Here is a 19,481-nt window from a genome sequence, read left to right on the forward strand (position 1 = left end):
GATCTTCGAATTTGCACAGCGTTGTCTAGGTTCGAAAAGGCTAATAAAGTTTGACGTAAACCTTGAAAATTATTCACTGTAAGCTCATATAAGACCCTTTCAAAACTGTCTATCATAGCTATTGTTTCGAAAAAGGTTTGCAACCACTAATATCACACTTCCCGGACGGTATAAACACAATTTGCCGGCTAGCTGAGCCGTTCAGCCAATCTACGCTAAACACCGCTACCTAGGCTAGCGTCAATTCAAGCGTGTGTTACAGTTCGATGCTGAATTAGATCAGTACGCATTGCAGTTGCATATGTGCAAGTCTTGTCGTATTGTGAATCTGATCGTAACATATCCTATCATCTTGCAATACGTCGCATAGAGAAACATCTCTCCAAAGTGATATCTGATTGAGGGACGGCCAAGTACTTGGTATCGACATTATAATATGTGTGTCTCCAGACTGTTCAAAGATACTCCAGTGCATTCATAGGCGAATAGGCTGACTTTGAAACTACAGATGCACATTAGAGAGTTTTTATAGCCTAAAGCCTATGCTCTCGAACCATGAAGCACGGAAATGATCTTTAATTGGTGAAAGCGCAACTTTATCAAAGAGTGGATTCGAATGTTTTTCGCGTAAGTTTAGTTGTATGTGATTGTCAGAGAAATTAAATGTTTAGAGGGTGAAAACAAACAACATCTTGAAGTGCATTCCGAAAAAATTGATTAGGGATAATTCGACGGAAAAAGTTTGCTCATATTATAATCTGCAAAAAGTAAGGCCGTCAGATATTTTTTAAAAAGCATCTCTTTTTCTGCATGGGAGCTTTCTGTGTGTTCCTTTACAAGATTCTTTTAGGACTAGATTGCCAAGATATTCGCATTTTCACAAATATTCTGAGAAAAGATTTGCCATCTGCCAGGATATAATTAAAGTTTCAAATCATCACATCACATTGAGTTCATGGTATTCGCATTTTGTATGAGGAAGTTGCATTGGGACCTTGAAAAAATCAAATAATCTGTGAATATCATTTGCAAGAGAATCTAATCTGAAAATAGATTTTGAGATCTGTGTAATACAAATTTTTGAATACTTCCCCCCGTTGCCTGCATGCAGCTAATTGCCGTTACTTAGCACAAATTCATTGTCTAAGATACCGCAAAAAGTTTTAGGTTCTCCCAAACTTCAGAAACTCAAAAAAGCTTGAAATAAAGCGGGTCTCAGAAAGGCATCTGAAAGGAACGTAATTTTTCCAAAAGGGACCTGATAAGAATTATTGAAGCAGAGGTGAGGGTAATACTCTTCAATTATGATGAAAGATAACTTTCGTCCTGTAGACTTCGTTAGGAACCCACAGAAGCTCAGTTATAAAAAGTTAAAAACTGATATGTTTTCAATGAAATTATATCCGAGCTGCCAACTAGAAAGGGCGCCATCTTTGGCTCTATGTTCAGTAATTCTGTACAAATTTTTGGGGTAGAAAAACAATGGGGGTGGCATATATGATACATACAGTCGCCATCCAGCTGAAGAAACCATAAAGCTCCATTGAAACAACATAAGGTTTGCAGAAATCTATAAACCTATTTTAACAAAATCAAATTTGGTAATAATCAATAAGTTCGTCTAAATTTACGGGGTGCATAGCCCTTCTTTAACAAATAAAGTTCTGAAGCTTGTAGAGTTTATATCCCTTTCAATACTCTTTTGCAGAAAGTGCGAAATACTCTGAGTGAATTCCTTTTCCCCAATTGAAAAGAAATTCACTATTCCAAAGGAGGTCTAGATGCATTATTTTAATATAGATTGCTACTGGCACCACCTGAAATTTATCCCCACAGTCACTGAGATGCTTAGATAGTTGTCGGCCATTTAAGCTATATTGAAATTATCAGTCTCCTTTTCCAAAAATACCCGGGTTTAGCAGTAGTAATAATGAAGAGCGTGTACGGATATCGTTCTTCTTTAGAATTTCCATCGCATGGCTTTTTTTACAGACTTAAGTGTTCGTTGTAGCACTGAACTAAAGTTATAAGTCTGACTGGTCGTCACCCTATTCCTATATTCCTTAATAGGCACAGCATCGAAGGCTTCGGACAGTTTATGTCAATTATAGTGCGATGGCTAAGTTTATTGACTATCAGCTTCTCGATTCATTATGAATATTTGTACTGAACATGAAACTCCGAAACCGTTTGCTTTTGGTTTACTAAAATTTTATATTGCCTTCACTCTAAAAGTGTTCTTTTTTGCGCTTAGACCGCTGCTGTTTCCTTATCACTTACACAGCGTTGTGTTTCAGAATTATGAAACTTAAACGCAGTTTCATTAGAAATGAAAAATATCCCTCAGAGGAGATATATATTTAGTTTACTTCGCGGCGAAAGCTATTATACTATTGGAGTGGTCCGCAAAATAAGATATCATCAATGTCGACTGGTAGTAGTATTATTTTCTATAATTATATGACCAGAACTGAGAGAAGTAATTATCTCAGATCAATACTTGCAGCTAATTATGGTTGGGATCGCCCTATCAATGAACGTCTCAAATCCAAACTAACGCAAATCCAATACAGTATCATTTGCCCTTTCGTCCTCTGTGGTTACGAATGCTGGCCGGCCGCCAAAGACAATGAACGCCGCCTCACGGTAGCCCAGTTCGCCCAGAAAGTTAAACGCGGATTTATTCATTTTTGGCCCAAAAATCACTATTTATTTTCAAAAGTCCGCCTTTTTGCCATAAATCGATATTTTCCAAAACGGCTATGACAAGTACTCCATCAGCTTAGATATCAATATCAAACTAAAATGAGTTTTTTTTGTTGAGGATGCTGGGAGTCCTGAGTCCGCACCCACTTAGTGACGGACCGAACCACTTGGGAAGCAACTTACTTCCTCTTTTGTAGTTCACGGACTCCTCTTTTTTGAGTTAAACCCAAGTTTTCAAAAAAGCAAAAAAGTTGACTGACGGTTTCGTCTAGGGCATGAGTTGTTTGGCATATTAAATATACATATATATTATGAGATACGTACAAATGGGATAATTCTGCAATCAAATATTCTTTCATAAGAAGCAAACAAAATCTTTTATACCTGAAGCGCTGAGCTTCCGGTATTTGACTTGTTTTAGCTATCGTTGACTTTCCAAATTGTTCCTTGCAAGTGCTGTTTTTTGTCAATTTTCACAAGGTTACCTTAATAAATTGCTGACCATTACATTTGCCCACATCATCAGTTATTTATGGGGCCAGGAAAGGGACTTCTTTCAATATTACTGGTCGGAGGTCAATTTTCCGTGTCTGTTTCCAAAATTCTAATTCTATTATCACTAAAGCGCCTTTATTGATGGTATCGATATTTCATTCGTATATTGACACAATTTTCTTCTCGTCATGTTCAGACATCCAAAATGCTGGTCACCGCCTTCTATTTAGTTAGTTCTAGTCTATCAATTGATGTATTCTTTTTTGTATATCATAATGTAGAATGCACAAGAACTTATCGAAATTGCTTAGAATAATTTCTCTTCAACAGAAATGTGATGTCACCAAATGTTAGAAAAAGGTCTAAATACGGATTTCACACTTTTTAAGGTTTTATGTAAAAGAAAACCTTCTTAAAATTGGTTTGCTGTCTGTCTGTCTGTCACACATATTTTTCTTGCAGACTATAGCAGCGATTGACACCAAATTTAGTGCAAAGGTGGGAACTGTAAACGCTCACACATACAGTGAGTTACATCCTTTTACGAATTTAAGGGGAGGTCATCCAAAAGGGGGGTGTACATTTTTTTTCACCAAATATAGTCATGTGCGAAATCAAATGAAAGGTCTCGATTAATACTTTCCAAAGCTGGCCCTAGTTATGACATTTGTTGGAAAGGCGAGGAATACGGAGGGTCGAAAACGATCATTTATTCAACGGGGCCATTCTCAGAAACTGCCCAACCGAAAAATCTGAAAAAAATGAAGAGGTTGCTACTATATGTTGGCTAGGCTCTGAAATACCTTCCATACCGATATACCTTCAAATAAAAAGTTAATAATAGTATATTACTATAATTTTCAGTAATTGGCTTCAGAACTCCCCGTAAATTCATCCTAGCACCACGAAATTTTGCAGCAATACAGGCTATAATATAGAGCCCAAGTTTGGTGGAAATCGCACTATTACTAACAAAGTTATGATAAGTCAAAGTTGTCATTTCTTTGGAAATTCAAAATTTTGAATGTTAATATCACCCGAAAGTTAATATTCTCACATAATATATGCGTATATGACGTGTTACGCACTAATGGGACAAATTCACACTGTTTATATAAGAAATACACAAAACCTACCTGAAGCGCCAAGCTTCCGATTTCCCCGACTTGTTTTAATTAATTGGTTGAAGGCTACTGATGGTTTGAGGTTTTGTTTTCTGTGGCAAATGCAACTCCAAACTCTTTTCTTACCATTAGTAGTTAGTATTAGGTGTGTGAATATGACCGAATGATGTGGCAATACATCCGAAAGACCTATGTGTCAACCATCTAACGCGGTTGACTTCATTTCTTTATCGTGTCAATAAGTGTCTTTGTACCATGTTGAAAATGTCAAGTTTTGTACCTGCAAAACGTTATTTCCGCCGAAATCGCATCGACTGCTTATAGAAACAAGGAGCGTGAATTGTTTATTGAAAGGCATGAAAAACCCCAATCCCTGCATGGGATTGTAACGGGTGAATAAAAGTGGATCTACCACGACAATCCGAAGCGCAAATCATGGTTTTGACGAAGCCAGCCATCAGCATCCCCGCCAAAGAGGAACATCCACGGTACTGTACATCTGATGGGACAAGAATGTAGTGATCCACCACGTGGTCTTGAAACCTAGTCAAACGGTGACGGCAGACATTTACCGGCAACGACTATTACTTCTGAACTAGGCGCTGCAAGAAAAACGGCCAGAATGAAAGGACAGACACAACAAGGTCATTTTCAACAAGATAATGCAAAATCGTACTTTGCAAAAGCGGTATAGGAAACACTACGAATACTCGGCTGGGAGGTCTTATCCCACCCGCCGTATTCACTAGACATTGCCCCATGAGGCTACCATTTCGTTCGGTCTGTCGTCTACGGATTAGCTAACCAGCGTTTCCAGTCTGCAGTAATTATAAAATAATGGGTATATCACTTGGCCCAGATGAGGGGTTCTTCCGTATACTACCAGAAAGATAGGCCAGGGTTATAGCAAACAACAGGAAAAATTATGAATAATAAAGATTTTGTTAAAAAAAAATAAGCAAATGCGTCTACTTTGAACAAAAAAAAGCGAACTGTCATTTTCGTAAACCTAATAAAAAACTGCTGACCCAGGAGAAGTACCCTCGTTCTTTTCTCCAATAAACTGTTCGTTTGACTGAAACTGAAACTAATCCAATCTTTTTAATTTTTAAAGAATATTCGGATCAGCCTTAATTTATTCTGCAAGGCACTTAAAAAAAAATGTCGGATAGAATAAAAACTCTTCTGGACCCCTAGACTATATTTTCGATGCAGTACTCTTTTCAAAAATCGACTGCGACAACTATAGATAATTCCAACGATGAGATACATTCTTTTGAATGTTTTAGTTCAATATACTGCACATTGCAACATTTTTAAAAATGGCAGGGTTGATGCCGAAATCTTCAATTTTGTAGCCCATACACTTAACCAATTTCAATGATATCTTTAGGAAGAGCCTATCCACAATATCCTACAGATGGGCACCAATGATGCACAGGATTTGGTTAGTACCCGACTGTAAACCGAGGTAGTCCTCCACAAATGAACTTTTTCGAAAGTCCCCTTCCGACATTGCGATTCGTCTTAGCTGCGTTGATGCTTCAAAATTTCGGACACAAGCTGCAAGGAGTTTGCTGCTCTTCTCAACCAGTTGTCAGTAGTGTAGTGGCCTCATTGGCAGTGGTATAATTGTCAAGACTGATAGCTCCACTTTAACATAGGAGTGCGCATAAGCACGATTCCTCTTTTCTATTTTTGGTCTTTTCATGGTTTCCTTCCTTGTACACTGTACACTCGGTGATGATTTTGAATCAAAGTATCCTTATAAAATGAACTTCATGCCAATTTTATTATTATTATTATCAAAGCAGGGGATAGCCATCAATTTCATTTTCATTTCCATTTTGAGGATTGTGTTAGGAATCAAGGCTTATCTTGAACCTTTGGAAACTTAAGCAAATAAGGGTAACTTTGGAAAATGCATCAAAAAAACTTGCAGAAGGAGAAAAATCCCTTTTTCCTGCAAAATTAATATATTCCGAGATAATGCATAAAGTCTGCATGGCACACTATTATTATTATTATTACGGAACTTGGTTATATTAGATTAAATCTTCTTCAAGTAAATTGCCGCGTGTTATAGACAGACAAATTGATGTATATATAAACTAGCAGAAAGGCGGGCAAACGGTTTATCTATTTCAAGATTGATTGTGATTATCATTGACTTTGATATTGTACATGCACTTGTGACTGTACTTCTGAATTATTCTGTTGCTCTGTTTAATTATTTTTCGATGCACTACATTTTGCACCTTATTCAATAATTTAATATAGAAAGCGAGTCTTGAGATAATTCTTCCTCAGTTGTTAAGGAGAAAATACAATTTCTTATTATGTTCAACCAAAAGTTAAGGTTCCAATATTAAAATGTAGTTATAGAAAACATAATGGATGCGTAAAACCTTTGAACATTTCAGTTGCTTTCTATTTCATGCATAAAAATATTCAACTGCCAATTTTCAAAATTATTCAAATTTCAATAGAAGTTGAACTATCTCAAGCATGACCTATCAATTAAAAACAAAATGTCTAATTTTTAACAAGTCATAGTAATTAGGCTGAATACTCTGGAATTTTTCTCCAATTATCATTCCCAAAAAAACAATTACCACAAAGAGAAATTGGCATGCTTCAACCATTTATTGTTTAATTGCAAACAATATCGGAATTACATGTACCATGAAAATATATTTTGCCTAAAAAGCATTCCTCCAAAAATCTTCCCAATTTTAAAAACATTCCATATTCAGCTGATTATGAATTCTTCGGTTTGTGGGTACTTTCTATTATCTTGTGAACAATGATTGTATTATAATTGTAAAGAAAGTAAAAGTGGCGCATGTTATGAATATATCAGGAATAACTGTTGTTTGTTTACATTATAAATAACTTTATAGATTTTCATTGGAATTCGTAATATTATTTTAATGTAAAGGCAATTTTTGTGAATAGGCAGTTTCCCTTTGAATTCCTTATAAAGAAATGTAAAACTTAATTTTGGGAAGATGTATGTAAAAATTGAAGATGATTTTGAATTAATTATGATGCAAGAAGTCCGGTTGAAATTCGTAAGTTTGTTATTGATGACGCTTGTGATAAATGGAAACTTAGTCCCAGGTATTTTTGAAAGGCTTGTCTGCAATTAATATGGTGAATTACTTTTCAATGAAGATTGATGAGAAAGTCAAAATGGTTGAAAACTCTAGTATTTCAACAGCGTTGCATAGTCGTCATTTTGGAATTACAATAATGTCATGTTGGAATTACAATTTTGGAATATAAGGCAAAAGAGAAATCGTTTTCTGAGCATTTTCATATCGCAGTATTTTGGAGTCCAATTCTCCTAGAGGGAATCAAGAACAACTGGTTTCTGAAATTCTGCATTGCTATGATCCACGCACTTTTTGTGGCTTTCTGGATAATGATCATCGTGGTCAACTTTCTTGTATCATTTAATCCTTTTAAGATTTACGTAAGGTTGATGCGCTTTTTGGGTTTAATTTTTCGAATCGTCCTCTATCTCCTTTTTACGAAAGAAAACTTCAGCACTCTTATGTATAATATTTTAGTTCACCTCTTGTCTATCGTTTCAAGGGGATGAGTGACACATTTATCTATAGTTTGACCTAGGTTCAGTTTGCAAACTGCCAGTGGAATTACTTGATTCAACATTATACACATATTGAAATTTTGATAAAAAATTGGTTTTGAAATTCCTTCAAAATTCGCATTACGACTAAGATTTTCCCGTCGAGCAGCTTTCTTTGCATATTTGAGTTTCGGTTTTATTGGGAGAAGACCCTGTTGTCAACCCCAGCACTTTGGTTGGCTTCACTAGGGAACCGGTTGTTACTCAGTAGCTTATGTCATTAGTCAGGATATTCTTTATATTAGTAAGTCTTTTGGTTTACTTTTTTTAGTTGTCCCATTATATTAGGGATACCAGTCAATTTCTTTCGGCTTCATTACTTTCAAGTGAGCGTAGCTCTTAATTGCTCGCTCTTTGATGGCTTCACTACTATATTTTCAGGTCCCTATGCAAATCCTCATTATGTATGACCTTTAAGTTTGATTCTTTGGCACAGCCCCGGGGATGGATGCCATGTGTCCATATGGGTCATTAGACCTGCTTGCAAATTAGCAGCTTGTTGTCGACGTTGAACTGGAAATTCCTCCCCAAAAGCCAGTAAATTTGTCAATATCTGGCATTCAACTCGTCCTTCTATATTAGGATGTGTCTTTTCCAGCTGAGCTTAGCATCAAGTATTATACTTAAATATTTAACCTTACTCGCCTGCCTGGCCCACCTTTAGTCATCGAAGAAATCAATGACATGGGCTTTCCACTGGAATAGAAATTGCACTTTTATGTTCGTCCTAATTCAAATAATATTCAGTCTCTGGATGTTGTTAGCCGAGGTTCTCAGAACCCATTTTTTGCATTGAAGTCACTGCCTAAATTGAAGGATCTTACCATAAACTTGAACAGTCAAGCGAAATCCTTTTTTTAAACACTAGATCGGGGCAAACAGTGTATTAAGGAGATCTTCACAACTTTGTTAAATAGTTGTCCACTAATAGTTACAAGCAGCATTTTCGTCTCCAATTTTCTGTTCCTCGTTATGTCTAATATCTACTTTAACAAAGACTGTAGTTGGTATGAGCAAAAGTCACAAATTTTAGCGATCGTGGATCCCGTGTGGCTTTTTGAGATAAGACATAAGTGTATCTTCTCAGTATTAAGAAAGACTTCCAACTCTTGTAGGTGCCTTGGCAAGCCATTTGCAATACTCGTTATGATTTTAGGATATTTTTGTGGATCTAACAACAGGTGTTGGGTTGTTGGCTGTGGTTGTCTCTTTCGGCGGCAGTAGTACTTTAAGTATTAGTTTCTGTATTTTTTTCGCTATTTCACAGCCTTTGTAATTGTGTATAATTGAAACCATGAGCATTTTTCGCACTAGAGTATTAGGTCGCTAACTTTTCTCAGTGCATCTATTATTACTTCCACATTAAGGATAGCTCTTAAGTTATGAAATTTGTTTAGGACTTCACTATTGTCGAACATAAGCATGGATAGTGGGAGTCCTTGCTTACTCACTATTGTTTCTCCTTTTTTCATTAGACTTTCCTTTTTTTCATATTTTGTGTAAAACAAAACTTTATTAAAATCCAGTATGTCTGTCTGTCTGCCTGTCACATACAAAACGGCTAAACCTATGAAATGTCACGTGAGTGACATAAATTTAGGTGTAGTTTAAAGGAGAGCTTCCCATGCATGCAAAAGGAGGATTTAAAAAAAAATTCACCTAATATAGTCATGTAGGCATAAAATGAAAGGTCTGAAGGGTTAGTACTTTCCGAAACTGATATTGGTTTTGACGTGAATTGTAAATTGCGCGAGTAAGGAGTCAAAATGTAAACATTTAAAGTGAGACAGAACTCATTTTCGGAAGCTACCCAATTCAAATATCTGAAAAAAATCAAGGTGGTGCGTTTAGATGAAACTTAGCAATTTTGACGAATTAACTGCTTCTAAAACCATGCAAATAAAACACTGACGTCGAGTGAAATATTAAAATTTCATTCCTGTAGAATCTACTTCTCCTCAGTCCTATTTCATATCTGGTGTTAGTTAAGTTCTTCACCTTTACTAATAATGTTAAACTCCGAGTGTGAAGCGAATGAGGTTGACTGTTATCAATACAGTGCTTTCCGTCAAATTATTTATTTAAATCGCTTTGTCGCTCATGTCGTCTTTTTGACACGTAGGGTTGAAATCCCCTAGCCATAGCCATAAGAGGCCTGTTGTTTTTGTCTTCGTCTCTCTAAACAATTCTTTATCGTGGCTGCCGATGGCAGGGTTTGGACTTTCAGTTACTTACCGATTCCAATTAATAAATAATCAACAGAAGAAGTTTCACTTTCAATTTCGTTGCGTTTTTCTATTTATTGATTTTCACTGGACTTTGCCTAATGATTTCCAGTAACGCCTCTCTTTTCTTAGCCACTCTTTTTGTTTATAAGGTCCAGTCAGTTTCTCTTTCATCTGCGTGGTATCCTTTTGGTTCATTTACACTAGGGCTGCAGCACTTCGGCTTGTTTTTATTAGTTGGTTTTATAGTGTTAGGTTTTTTTCCTTTGGTATTAATGGTATTTTTTGTATTTCGGGTTATGTTTTCGATCGATAGTGATAATCTTGTAGCTCGTGGTGATGATCTCAAACTCCTACTAAAAGTGTCAATCAAGTGCAATAAAAGGTAACCCCCTAGAATCCGTAGGATCGACCTCCTGACAGGGTGGATTTTCCAGTAAAATTGGTCTGCCACCTGGGGTATAAATTCCATTTTTTTCTTCTGTTGCATATTACCTTTATCAGGTTCAGCGGTCTCTGTATATTACTAGAGTGGGCGCTTACGTTTGTTCACCATACAACGGTTGTCTAATAGTTATCCAGGGATCAGTTCTGCGTCGCTTGGCTTAGGCCTGAAATACTAGGCGGTTTTTTCGCCTCGGTTTGACTGTCATGTTTGAGGAGCAAATGAGAAACTTAAGATCACTCTGGTCCCAAGGATGAAGTAAGGTAGCGTTCGATCAGTTGTCTTTGCACTGGAAAGCATTTCCTAGCCTTTACTTAATAGTAATTCAGTCTACACTGCATATAATAAAAGCTATTCAATATTTGCCATAAATTTCTAACGACATATCATTCCTAGTTGAGAATCCTTTTGATGAACTGTAGCATATTTTGATGTTTTATAGTATATGTAAATGAGTTTTAACGAGGACAAAAGCACGTTTTGTACAATTATTACATTCAGTCATAAAAAAGTACTTCAGAAGAGATAGTAAATGGATAAGATTCACTAGATTTTGCTACGTAAATGAAGCAGACAACTTGCTTGTAGCCGAAGAGTTCGATATATCGAGTGGTTGACCTTTTGATCCTTTCAAATGAAGCGCTTATTTGAAAGGTGGTTATAAGAAATTAGTTACCATGGACGTGGAACACTATCAATTTCGCTATTAACTATTCGAAAAAAACGAAAAATTGCGCTCTCTATGAAAATCGACGCCTTTGGCTTCATCGAAAGCGCTTTCTCGATTTTCCCTGTAAGCAATCCTTACTTTCCCATTCTGCAACTATGAATATTCCTTAAACCTGTTTTCATTTATGCAAAATTTCTACAACCATTTATCAAAGAATCCACTCGAGTCAAAATGCAAATAATAGACATGCTTTGTTCCAGTAATTAACTGTACTACAGTGAAACTTAATAGTGCCTTTAAGTTTTTACACACCTTCCGATTTGCATAAAGACCCATACCCAGTGGAAAACCCTAGACTGAAAAGTGGAACAAATTTTCCATTTTTAATGGAAGCCTGATAAACTGTCTAATCTGAACACTGACTAACATGGAGGAACACGGTGCATGTCTAAGCGCGCTTCCAGGCAATTATTGGTTATAGGAGCAAATTGCGTTACTGCATAACGTCGCGATGGTGACATGTAGCGAAACTTAACATGAATACATTATTGCATATATCGAGTACAAATTGCACTGCACATAGTTGCATTCTCCGCAGCTATCGGCATAGTATCTGACATGTGAAATTTCAATTACCTTTGTCGGCAATGGGAATGCGCCTGGATGAGCTCAATACCTGCGTCTGCAGCGAATTAAGTGATTCTTCAGTGCAATCGTCAATGTTAATTAAAATTAAGTTGGTCACTTACACTTTGCCAGCGAACAATGCTCAGCAGGCGTAACAGTGACATTCTTCTGACAAAGTTTTTGAAATATTGAACGTGAGATTGAGTCCAGAATGGTTATTGTCATTGGGTGTTGGATGTTGCTTTACTTCGCTACTGCAAACGCGGTTAGATTACAGTTAATGACCCGACAAAGTCATTCCTAATTAAATTGGAATCTTTAACGAATGAAATAGATAAAAACATCTGTGCATCATGCAATCCGCCATCTTTTCTAATGCACCACTCTAATTTGTGTTTATCATAAATTTTACTCTCATCTGAACGGCAGTACTTCTTCCAATTACTTACCCAAGTGCCCATAAAAGGGAAAATTGAGAATAATTGAAATCCACTAAGTACACATTTCGCATGCGCGCAAGTACACAATAAACAACAAACTTTCTTCGATTCACCTCATGCAACCTTTTTTTGCACTATTTTACCGTAAAAGAAAGAACGGAAGTGCGCACAACTGGTTTTTATCAGATGCATTATTTTATACACACAACATAGTATGCGCAATGAAAGATACTGCAGGGTAGATACTTGTACAAACAGTGCCAGTCCTCCATTTAAACCTTAGCGGTTGCTACTTGGGTAAAAATGAAAAGTATCCGTACAGGTGAGCCGAGCGAGCGAGTACTTTCTTTTCGTATCATATGCAGAAAAGGGGATTCTCCAGCGGAACCGAAATTAGGTCATGGTTTGTAGCCGGCCAAACAACTGTCTAGCACGGATGCCGTGTTGTTGTCGTCTTCGGCGGTGAGTGTAGCGGTTTTACAGGTTATTTATGCAAACCATGCTCCAATAAAAAAGTAAGCGAGCCCTTTATCTTTATTTCTGTAGCTTTTACTTTCATTCGGTGTGATTAAGAATGGAAACCAGTTTTTTAGCGCATGCCGATAGGATTACATGGGAATGAGAACTTTGAAAAGATATTGTATATATGCATACGTGTTTGTATTTAGTGGGACTTGAAGGTTCGAATGGTTGGTTAAAGATTGATGACTAAAATTTACCATTTATGGTATATAAACAAAAACGATAGAAGTTTTAAGGTAAACTATTAGAGAAGATTAAGAAAAGCTAAATTTCATATTGAGGAGGTATTTCTGTAATACTAGTACAAGAACCTGGAGTTTCGAGAGATTATTTATATTTTCAAATCGGTTCAAGGCATCCATTTGGCACACATCTTTAAACTAACAAGAAATCAATCGATTGCAAGACATCATTTCGTCAGAAGGGTGTCCATTTCAAACTTCAGTGATTCATTCTCATAGAGGCTTTGCTGTGCTTTGTAGTGTATTCCTTGTGATATTAAGTAACCAAACAGTAGTAGTAATTTAAAAAAAAACTGAGAATCTTTCGACCAGCAAATTAATTTTAAACGCCCGCTCCTCCAGGTTGAGCCCTAGGTACTAATTATTTACATTAATGACGATTATAGTATATAGATAAATAGAATAACAGTATGTTTGAATTTATGATTCCGATCCTTGCTTGAAGTAATCCTGGTTGTTGAAACGGGCATCCATCCTCGAAATGCACGAAATATGCGGTCTCCTTAGACAGACTGAAGCCTTTATTCCAAGAGAATAAGAAGAAAACGTGAGTCCAAGCAAATGCGCCTTGGGTCATCAAAATCATTAGCTTACATCGATATCTAAATACTCCTCTCGTAGAAGACTTTGTCAAGTTAAAAAAATATAAAAAATACTCAAAAAGCACCCAAATTTTCTTGCCAGAAACTTGTTACAGGGTCCACGTTAACATGTTATAATTAATGTTCATAATTGTAGCTTCAAATTCAAATTAACTTTAGAACAATAATTCCAAATGTTGGGGGGAATTTATATGTTTTCTTTAGTCTGTAAGATTTGATCATTCATTCTTAGTGCTGCGCAAACAGAAATACAATAATAAACAAAGTTGTAAAAAAATGGCAGTTGTTAGACACGAAAAAAGTAAAATGTTTGGAAATAGTAAAAGATGGCCACTAACCAAAAATAATGACGATGGTAACCTGTACTGATCTCAGATATTTATTTAGAACAGAATTGGCATTTTAAATAAAATACTTGACGAAAAACAGATAATGACCAAACCAAACTTAAACTGTTCAACGAAAATCTGTAGTTTTTGTTTGTACCACGCAACATATTCCCACCAGCAAGCTAAAGAAGGATCTACAATTTTTATTGAATAAAACATCAGCAGCAGTTTGTGACTATTGGTGTACATTTTCGCCAATATGCTCTCCTCTCCCATCCCCTCCCCCATTGTAAACACGTCGGGAAACTGGAAGCTGGACACTTCTGGTATAAAAGGTTTTATGTTTCCTTATGTGAGGAACTTTCAGAACGTGGCGATTGCAATTGCATAATAATATAAAATTCAACTGTGTGAGCAGCTATTTACATAAATAATTTGCTCTGTAAAGTACTCTATCAATTACAGTTAATTCCATACGCTTCACACTAAGAGTTAAACGTTATTAACAAATGTGAAGAAGTTCACCAAAAATAGATGCAAAAAGGGTTCACCTAATAGTATCAAAAGGTAAAATGGCTGGGGGAAGTAACTTCCTCATATATAGGACTTTAATATTTCGAGGTGTAGATTTCATTTAAGCGCACCATTATAATTTTTGGATTTGTTTGGTAGTTTCCGAAAATGAGTCCAGTCTAACTTTAAGTGCGCACATTTTAACTCCTTTACAATTCACGTCAAAACTAATATCAGATTCGGAAAGTATTAATCGAGACCTTTCATTTGATACTTCACTTGACTATATTCGATGAAAACCTTTAAGTTCCAGGTAAATTTATGTTCCACACTATATGCGAGGCATTTCATAGTTCCCATATTTGCCACTTTTCGTTTGGATCGCTTTAAACGGTTTGGAGAAAAGTGCGTGTGACAGACAGAGAGACAACAAACAGACATTGAATCTATTTCAATAAGGTTTTGTTTTACACAAACCTTAAACAGGTCGGAATACCGGAAGCCCGCACTTCGGGTATAAAGGTTTTGAGTTCATCTTATGTGAGAAACTTCTGCGCACATTTTTCCATCCGTGTATAGCTACAAATCCAACATATTCCTTCATATGTTTCCAAACTACAATATGTGCGTACATATTACTCACATAGATATTATCCTCACCCTAAACAAGCAAACTGCCTATTACCGAACATTGTACATATACATGCGCATATATCAATTGATTGTACCACAAAAGCATACATATGTACATATACAGTACGTATATTGAATACCGCTGGTTTAATGTACAAATATATCTAACTGAATTAGACACTACCCACAAACTTTATTAGTACATATATATACCTACATCCGCACATAAATATATCTGCCTGAAGGAAATGATATTGGTATACAAATGACAAAATATTTCTTCGAGACCCCCTATTCATATAAGCTCACTTTGTTGTGGTATTGACGAATTGATATGTGATGATGACGTCATACACGCTGTAGAATGCATGATTTTCTCAAAAAATTGTAAAGTTTCTCTATAACTTTGTTAGTAATAGTTGGATTTTCTTCAAACTTGTCCAAATTGTGTCTTATATTATCCCTTACACTAATTTTGTACTTTTGGGATGAACTTAAGGGAGGTGGCCGGGTAAATTTCTAAAAAGGTGAAATATACTGTTATTAATTTTATTTGTGCAGATATAGAAACCGGATGTATTTTGAAGCCTAAGTTTCGTAGAGATGCCCCACTGTGATTTTTTTCAAATTTTTTGATTGGATAAGTTCTGAGAACGAGACCTGCTTCACTTTTTGAGCCCTCACTCCTCTATGTTCCACCCAATATCAGAAGCATTTTCAAAAAGTACTACTACTAATAATTGAGCCTTTTCATTTGATAACCTACATGACCATATTTGGCTAGAAAAGATTTTACATTCCCCTTTCACATGCATGGAGGCCTCCCTTTAAACTCAACACCAAATAATGCCCTAGCTATATGTAAAGAGATTCACAGACTACACCTTCTTACCAAATTTCGTAACAATTGATTTAGCCGTTTTCTAGTAAATCGGGTGTGATTGGCAGACAGACATTAAATCGATTTTAATAAGGTTTTGTGTTTACATAATTTCGTGGTGCTAGCAGCACTGAAGGGGGTTTTGCAGCCAATTAGTAAAAATTATAGTAATATACTATTATTAACTTTATTTGAACAGATATCGGTATGAAGGGTATTTCGAAGTCTAAGCACCATATAGTGGCAGTCTCCTAATGTTTTCAGATTTTTCGGTTGGGTAGTTTCTGAGGTCCGTTAAAGAAATTATCACTTCTGCCCCCCGCACTCCTTACCTTTCCAACAAATATCAAAACTCAGACCGCCTTTGGAAAGTACTAATCGAGACTTTGATATTTGGTGAAAAAAAATTTACATACCCCTTATACATGTATTAGGACGGCCCCCCTCCCCCTTAAATTCGGCGTAGAAGGATATAGCTCACTCAATGTGGGAGCGTTCACAATTCCCACATTTCCATCAAATTTGGTTCAATCGCTATAACCGCCTCCGAGAAAAATGTGTGTGACAGACAGACAGACGGACGGACAGCAAACCGATTTTAATAAGGTTTTGTTTTACACAAATAAGAATGAAACCTACTTGCATAGGCGGTACCACGACTGTACATAAAATCTGACTGAATAGGCGGGGGTTTACCACGGAGACGGGATGTCCGAAACCAAACACCGGTTTTTTGCGCCGTTGATGATGATGAATAACTTCACGAGAAAGTAGAATGACAAATTAGTGAAAAATGTCATTAACATATTTTAAATTTGTATAAGTGGTCAAGAGAATAGAATGCTATTGTAATTAAACACATTATTAACAAAGGCGTGACTATTAACCAGAGATGGAATGAACGCTTGCTTTATAAAAATCTAAAGAAATTGGAGCTCTGTCATACAATTCTAAAATCTATTCAACAGACTAATTATTAAAATCTGCGTTAGCTTTACTTAAGCTAACTTGACTACAGTTCTATTTTAAGAAATTCGATTGGCTCTCATTAGTTCAATGCAGCCACCCCCATGCTCATTAACATTGTCGTTGCGGCGTGGTTTGAGTTCACTTGACTGTCAGTAGGGATTCCTTCCGTCAATAATAAGTTCTCCTTCAGTCAAGTAAACAAAGGTTATGCGCCGAGTAATAAATACTCGGTCGTTTTCCCTGGCTATATTTTTCCTTATCGTTAATTTACAAAATTGGACGAATTAAGACAAAATTATAAAACTTTATTTCTTAGGCAATCCGATTTTTTTTTAACCTAAGTGACCCCTGTTTACTTTGCGTGAGCATCCAGAATTTAAAGTTGAAAAATAAGTAAACATATTTACAGTAAATTTAGAAATATAAACTGGATACTTAACTAAGAACGATGCTAGCAATCGTTTTCGCCAGAACCTCCAACCTAAATATTGTTCCCCTTTCTTTCAATCCCAGTCTCTTCGCTCGCTTATTTTTCGTATTTTTTTACCAGCAGTTATATCACACTACCGTTCAAGGGCTCGTTGTTTGTCAGCTGGCTCATTGTCCACGTTTCCAGTAGCATGTTATCTTTCGCACAGCGCTTTATCCATCGGACCACTCATTAACTACCCAATGTCAGGACTGCACATGCAGTATACAATGAAGCCAGCAACAGCATAGCAGTAATGCTAAAAAAATACTAACAAGATGTAAAGATGTTGTGTATCAACGGGTTTAAGCCGATAGTAGAATTTTTAAGAACAAAGTTTCGAAAATAGATATAGAAAAAGCAGTTGCGTTTCTAATTTAAAATCAGATAGAGAGTGGAGGAATCAAGAATTTAGTTTCTATACTTAACGAAAGAAAGCGGTTAAGGCCAATTAAATGTACGTTTCAGTAGAATCCGGAGTTGTTTTGATGCCACAAACTCCTAACGCCGTGACTGCAGTTATGAGAGCAGGGAGGCAGAGTCTAGTCTGATCTTCAGAGCCAGCCCGTAGCATTCACGAAGGAAAGCAGTTCTGCCATCCTGCAGCTAGAAATCTCTCTGAGGTCCCCAAAGAATGGTTTACCCAGTGTCCGTAGCCTGACTCTAGCTAGAACTGGGCAATTGCAGAGAAATTGCATGAGGGTTTCACTTCCTTCTCCGCAGCTTCGGCAATGCGAATTGTAGATTATGCCGAGCCTGGCAGCATGGTCCCCTATGGGCCAGTGTCCCGTGCCGATCACCGTAATCTTGAGTGCGTTTGCATGCGTCTGGCACAGGAGCTCTCGTGATCGGACTATGTTATAAGCGGGCCAAATTCTCCTTGACTTGGCACAGCTCGTAGGCCTTCGCCATCTAAGGCCCAAGATTCGAGAAAATCCCCGCGCCAACTTCACAGGCCTTGTTTCATCCATCGGTAAAGAATATTGAGTCATAAACTTGCAACACGCACCGGTCTTCCACTTTGCCCTGGTTGGAAAGTGCACAGCAAATTTTTTCGTGAAATTCAGTTTGCGTGTGGTATAGTCCTTGGGAATGCCCAGATTTCCCCAGGTACTTCATCTAGGATGTTGCTGTGGCCGTAGGACTTCGCTGCCCAGCATCCTGACTGACGGCACTTCACGCTGCAACGTATTTGATGTGAAGATCTAGGGGGAGAAGATGCAGAAGTACATTGAGAACATCTGCCGAGCAGGACTGCAGAGCCCCAGTAGCACCTGCACACGCGGTTCTTTGAATCCTATTAAGCTTCATCCTATTGTATTTTTTCTCAAAGCCTGCCATCATACAATAGAACCGTACGTTAGGATCGGACACACTTCAGCGGTATATATCCAGAGAACCATCCTCGGTTGAAGACCCCATTTCTTTCTTTCCTCTGCAAGCATAGAAGGCTATACAGGCCTTCTTAACCCTCAGTTCTATGTTCAATCTCCAATTTAGCTTTGGATCCAGGATGACATCCAGATACTTTACATTAGAAGAAACAACCAATCTTTGTTCTTTCAGTCGTGGTAGGTGGCTTGGTGGATTTTTTGGAAGAGTCCCTCGTGAAACCGTATCTAAAGCTACTCTCTGCAAGAATAGCACCTTTCAGAAATTTTACTGGAGTCAATAGAAAGTCGCAAAGCTATTGTGATACAATAACAGATATAGACATAATTCCTCACATTATATGAAGTTCATTGCATTATTGTATCATTATATTACGCGGGAGTATAAGCAATCCATAGCAGTTCCAGAGGATATCATTTCAAAAAAGTAACGAATTAAGATTTAAGGCTACGATTTTGTTGTTATGATATAAAAGGCAAACGTATCAAAAACTTGCATTTATCGGCATTAATTCCTGGTGGAAAAAGTTTTTCACTAGTTAAT

At 36.9% G+C, this 19,481-nt stretch overlaps 1 long non-coding RNA gene across 1 annotated transcript in view; it reads left to right on the top strand.

Annotated features, from left to right (window-relative positions):
* Positions 1-318: 318 nt before the first annotated feature.
* LOC119649281 overlaps positions 319-19,481 on the top strand; it is a 38,906-nt gene continuing 19,743 nt past the window's right edge. The window contains exon 1 of the long non-coding RNA XR_005249113.1: positions 319-627. This is a non-coding gene — a long non-coding RNA (uncharacterized LOC119649281). The remainder of the gene's footprint in view (positions 628-19,481) is intronic.

This window comes from Hermetia illucens, chromosome 2 (assembly GCF_905115235.1).
Source record: "Hermetia illucens chromosome 2, iHerIll2.2.curated.20191125, whole genome shotgun sequence".
NCBI classification, from domain to species: domain Eukaryota; kingdom Metazoa; phylum Arthropoda; class Insecta; order Diptera; family Stratiomyidae; genus Hermetia; species Hermetia illucens.